We start from the raw sequence: 6161 nt of genomic DNA, 5'->3' as shown, positions 1-6161 counted from the left end.
AAAATGGTCCTGATTACACGTGTCAAATCCGCAAAAGTGAATAGTCTTCTCTTGTATGATTAAGCTGCCTTTCTGAAATTTCATTCTGTCGTCAGGAGAAAACAGAACTAGTGTATTTGCTTTCATTAATCATTTCCCGTACGAGAACTACAGTGGCGTTTTCTGGGCTTATGACTATTAATCCTTTGATTTGTGGCGAAAAATCATTGAGGTTCTCATACAGAACAGACTCTAGCTCAGATAGAAACACTAGTTTATTTGTGACACATGCGGTCGGCAATATTAACCCTTCATTGAACATGTTTGGAGAAAGACAAGGCGGCTATGGTTACATGGATAGCAAAGAAATAAAAAGTACAGTGGATATTTTTTATCTTATTTAATTGGCGTGGAATGACCATTTTACAACAGGGTCATATGAACATCTGATATATTCCAATAGATGGTTTGGAACAGTGTATGGCTTGGAAAGATTCAAACACCAGTATGTCTATGCTCAAATTACATTTACATAAAACGGAATGTTGAAAAAAACTGAGAAATTGTTTCTGCATTGTCTGCAAGATTCGTGAGATGAAACCAAATCGGGCTCACTGTCCGATGAAGCGATGTGGCCCACAAACTAATCTGTCACCCTCCTTACAACAGTCAGCGTACCACCAGGCGCCCCTTATGGTGGGGTTGTAGTAAGAGGAATGGTCTAGTCGGAAATTTAATAGAGTGAACAACTGCCTCGAAAAAAGTGTCACTGAAGGTTTCAAATCGCCGAATCATTCAAAAGGAGGGCTACACGTGTTATGCTTAGCAATACTGCAGTAAGGGAAGACCGAGGTCCCGGTCCTCAAAGGGCCCCCCAATTGGTCTTTGAGGCTCCATTTCATGTATGTGCAATACATGACCTGGAACCTCAAAGACCCATGGGGATATACATGGGCCCTTTGACTTGGCGACATGATGATGGTCCTGTACTGGTAGGATGCCTGTATCTTGGTCACATGTAGAGGTGGAAGTTTCAGTGTTCAAGTATCCTGCCGTTACAGTGCAGATGAGAAGTAGTTTTGTTGTCTTGCTTTTATTTGGGGTGATGATGGATCTGAGTGACAAGGTCTTTTAGGTTGCGGGCCCGCTCACCGACCGTCCCGGTTCGCAATCATCCAAGGAGTCTTTCCAGAGCTTTCTTGCATTGAGTGCGTCTTCGGCATGGAGGAAGGCTTATATGGTCTGGTGGAGCTCCAAGAGCCAAACTTTTCTTCATCTCATAGCAGAGTTGGCTTGATGAAACTGTATCTTGTAAGAGTCTTGAAGTTGCTGCTTGGAATTGGTTTTTGACAGTTTCTTGAAGAATGAGAAGCAGTCTCGTTCTCATCTGGCTGCTGTAATGGAGAAAAAAGTGTGAAGTAGATACTTTCTACATATATTTCGATACTATGAGTTGAAAAAAGCTATTTGTATTGTCACACTGTTCACAGTATCTTATAACACACATTTCTAGAGGAAAACATAAAAACTTGCTATTATCTTTGATTAATGATTAAGGACACGGCATTCACACTAAAAATGATACGCGCTTAAAATCTTCAATGTAATTTCTCAATTCAAAGATACCAAGTAAGCAACAATCTGTAAGGTATATTATCCAGTACAGTGGCTGATAGTTTTATTTGCCAAAGAGTCGGATTAATTTGGCAGTTAAAGCTTAATAACATCAGGGGGGCAAAGGAATTTATGTGTTGCTCAAATGTTTCAGTGACTAATACTTCTCATATCCACAAAATTTTCCCTTGGTGTAAATGGTGTATGCTTTTCTGCCTTAAGTTTGGATATCTCTCAATGAGTAGTCTCCTTTGGCAACTAAATGTATGTGTTTCTTCCACCTGAACATATTTCACCTGGAATATCAGGCATCACTAGTATGTTTCACAATGAAGGTGAAAGCTTTCGTTCAAGCTGGGTCTATAAATGTTAAGAATTTTTTGAGTGGTTTCATGCCAGCTGCAAATGTCATTTAGTGTTCATTCTGCTGCATTGTACATTTTCAGTCCTGAGTATTCTTAAAGAATATGTTTCTTAAAGAATATGTTACAAGTTTTTTTTTTAAAAATAACAATATTATTTCTTTGGAGTATCACTTACTGTTTGAAGTTAAAAGCAATGACTAAAAAGAACGCAAATTACCCCAGATCCGATAACTTCGTTCGTAGCTATTAAATCACAAAAAAATCTGCAATGCTTTGCCATCGGAAGTATTCAGACATCCAACAACTAACAAATGTATCAAGTACATATCGCACCTATCATCATTTACTTTTGTTGTTACCTTTAACTTGAATTAATAAGTGATGTATTGCAGAACTAATATTGTCTAGCTTCTTTTTAGTCTTTAACAGGTAAGTTACCTGAAAATATCACATGGCCGAAATTGCTCAATAACACAGAAAATTACATAAATCGTGAAAACTGTATGAAGCATGGAATTTTTAAAAATAGATGAGGAAAGTGTACTCCACATTTTGAACAGTTATCGTTATCTTAATAAGCATCATAATCATCGCAGTCCATCTGACATCTTCTATAAACTTTTCAGTACTTTGCAGTCTTCAGCATTACAGTAACATATTGCTCTCTGAGATCCCATCTAACTTACTTTCATACATATCCCGCTAATTTAATTTCCATCACAGTCACAATTACCTCTTCGATGCCATTATGTGTGTGTGTGTTTTTGTTATTACACTTCGCAACACAAAATACATTATTAAAATTAACTAAGATAAAATTTGTTAATTTGGTGTCACTGAATTAGAAGCTTCTGTTAAAATTCACACATTAGCTCTAATTATCGAACTGCCGCCAGTACCTGCAATTATGCCTTCTTCATTAAATATCTAGCCCCTTCCGATGCAATTTGCTGCATTGTCTAAACAGCCTGAGATCCTCATAGCATGATATCTTTAAGTAATCAAGTACGTGTTACACCCAGAGTCATCACATGATCAGTAGCTATCTGCTCCAGTATGTTTTTTTTTTCAGTTTTTAAACATTATATGTGTTTATGTATAATGTTTTGAGCAAATATTTAAGTGAATCTTCTGATCAAAATTGTCTGTAAAAAAGTATTGTCCTTCCAGCGATTTTTATTTATGCCGTCTGTAGTTTCTTTAATTTTCAAGTATCGAATACACAGAAATGACGAGTTTTATTGGTAAACGATTGTAATATATATTTGAACAGAAACATTCTGCTATTTTAAAATTGTATTTGTTCAGTTTCAGGCGATCAAGCTTAAGTGTTTCACTTGTTAGTAAATCATACAACTAAGATGGACGTGTAACTCCTGAATTCTTGAAAATTAACTCCTAAGCGTTTGTCGTGGAATGCTACGCATTCCCGTAAGTAATTACTGAACAGGAAGACAGCATCCAGTTCTGTGTAATGAAACTGAGCACAAACACTCTGAATGTTGAAGACAGTGCCTAGGCAGAAACGTGGAAGTGGTGAAATTTATCCGAATGTCCTTATAACCAAGCCTGAGACGCAATGACAGGGTGGATTTTTGTGCAGGACATTGGCGCCCTCAAAGGTAAAGTTCTTGTCAGTTGAGTGAACGACAACCCTACCACAGGTGGCATTTATAAAGACTAAGTTTTCACGTCATTATGATTACACTCAACAGTCATCATGTATGAAGGAGGCCAGCGACAGCCCCAAAGCAAACGGGTAGGAGAAAATGATATAGACGCACTGGTGTAAGCAACTCACTCGCAAAGCTCTTTCCCTGACTCATCTGTAACGGAGAAATGTGCTATAAAACTTGTGGATGCCTTCTGGCCATTGTTGCGCCCCTGAAGCACCACCGTCGTTATATAATGGCTCATACACCAGCAGCTGGGACAGCAGCCCAGCTACAAAACGAGGCTGCAGTCCATCGGCCAATGCCCTGCCAGCTCAGCAACGTCAGCAGAGACATGGCTTCTGCAGTCGGCACTTCCGTGTGTTAACAAGAGGGACATTACACAGGCTCCCGCCACGTGACTGACTGACCTGCAGGTTACGGCATGCCAAGCCTGCTCCAGACGTTTTGACACGGACTTGGTACAGAGCCTTCTGCGATAGTCAGCTTATGGAAGCAGAATTTAAAGCACCACGACCAGCCCTGCACAGAATCCTCTCAGCTGGGCTGTACAATGACACACAGCCTGTGCCAGTCGTTGCTGCATCTACGACACTGTCTCCGCCAGCCCGAGAACCGACGACCACTGCCTGAGTGTTCAATGCAGGAATGTGGGTGTCGCCTTGCTGCCGCACCGCGACCCAGCAGTCATCGGCTGTCATCCGCCACCATTCTGTAGTAGCCAGGCTGCCACTACCATCCACAAGGAACCACTGCATCGGAATGTCTGCACTGGCGTCCTGGGATCTGAGCACTGCCGCCAATCATCTGCAGTCTTTCTGTTTCGGACGTGTTGAACCGTGACTGCGTACATCAATAAAGTGTTCTATCATCTGTTAGTCTGGCGCGTTCACTCAATACATTGCCAATATCCAGCACAGAACCACTCACCCAATCTTATTCCGCAGAATGCCCATTATAATATTGATGTCAGAATACTGCTGGAACCTTGAAGAGGAGGTGCAGCAGCATTGGCGTTCAGCGCTAGTTTTCAAGTTACTGCCGGCAGCAAGTGTCTTATTTTGGGCCTGTCTCGTTGTGCTTGTCCTTTCCCTGCTATATGGGTATCCTATATGCTTGTGGTGGTGGTTCTGAGCGAAACGGCTGTCTCTGAGAAAGCAATAAACCAGGAAACAATTCAACATCCCCTAAATGAAACTATATGGTTCCAAAGGCATTTCCAAGTCTACAATGTATGTATACAGACATACTGCATGAACTACCCTAGAACGCCTCCCTCCTAATCCAAATTCCCATCTCTGTTGAGCACATTAATTGTCCTGTTGATGCTGCAATTATGCAGTTTGCCAGGAAGAATTGAACTGGTGCATAAATTTCATCATTCAAGGAAGAGAAACACAATTGTAACTTTTTTTATTATAACCGGGCATTGTCTTGTATATGTGTATAATCAGTTTAAATAAAACTTTCTTAAACTTTGCATGTGACTTGATTATTTTTTATACGGTAAAAGTAAAGGTAGCTCAAGATATCTTTAGCGCCCCCTCCTTGAGGTTTTTCTGTATCTTCCAGTGGCTCATGCTTTCATTAATCATTGACTATTGAAATTCGGCACACCAGAGACAATAACAACAAACCAAGACACGAATTTTTGTTTGAATTGTTTAAGTAACTATGTTGACTACTCGCGTTAGGAAGTTATGCCTTCATCCACAAGCGAATTGTAGTACAGAGAGAGTTCATATGACACTGACGAGAAGCACACAGCAGGTGCAGTGACCCAGTTTCCCAGAAACTTGCCTCACTGGAAGACGAGATCCACAGATACTCGACTGTTTTTGAACATTTACTATATATGTGTGTTTCGTATTTTGAGGGGTTACAATCTTTTTAAATTCTCATGTTCTTATATTTCATTCTTATATCAATTCTTTATTTTATTCTTATATTTATTCTTTATGAAGATTTGGTTGATGCTTTCCTGTGAATGATACCGAACGTAGAAACATTCCGCACACAGAAATTCCGAACATGTTGAGCATTGCATGAAGGCAAGTTCGCAACAGTGACATTTCTTCGTAAGAACCTCACTTTGGGAAAGATACGTCGCTAACTTTACTGAAAATTTCATGCGTTGCGATAATTTCCATTTACTGAAAACTGGCGCTTGCAGTTGATTAAGAATCAAGATACACTACAGGAACTGCACCGAAAACAACTTCAAATAATTTTCACATTCATTTACTTTAATTTTTTTTATGTATTCATTCACTAGACATACGGTTAGAAGACAATAAAGATAACGTTATTTCAGTGTATAACGGAAAACAGTCATGTAGGAATCTTCTGCAGACATTGGAAGATAAATGAAAAACAAAAATTATAATGATAATCAGGTTTCGAGAATGGGGTGTGAAAATGTGAAACCGCAACGCTAACCACTGCGCCGCCGTATCGGTTGGACTGTTTGCTCGCTAAAAGACACACAAATTACCTCAAAAACTTTGACTATCGTTTTCTCAGAAACAGT

General features: G+C 39.7%; 1 long non-coding RNA gene across 1 annotated transcript in view; it reads right to left on the bottom strand.

The window, feature by feature from the left end:
• Nucleotides 1-364: 364 nt before the first annotated feature.
• The window catches only part of LOC126457417 (uncharacterized), a 62493-nt gene continuing 56696 nt past the window's right edge, over nt 365-6161 (bottom strand). Inside the window, exon 4 of the long non-coding RNA XR_007585469.1 lies at nt 365-1373. This is a non-coding gene — a long non-coding RNA (uncharacterized LOC126457417). The remainder of the gene's footprint in view (nt 1374-6161) is intronic.

This window comes from Schistocerca serialis, chromosome 2, assembly GCF_023864345.2.
Source record: "Schistocerca serialis cubense isolate TAMUIC-IGC-003099 chromosome 2, iqSchSeri2.2, whole genome shotgun sequence".
Lineage (NCBI taxonomy): Eukaryota > Metazoa > Arthropoda > Insecta > Orthoptera > Acrididae > Schistocerca > Schistocerca serialis.
The sequence above is the reverse complement of the archived record's forward strand: the minus strand, read 5'-3'. Positions and strand labels throughout refer to the sequence as shown.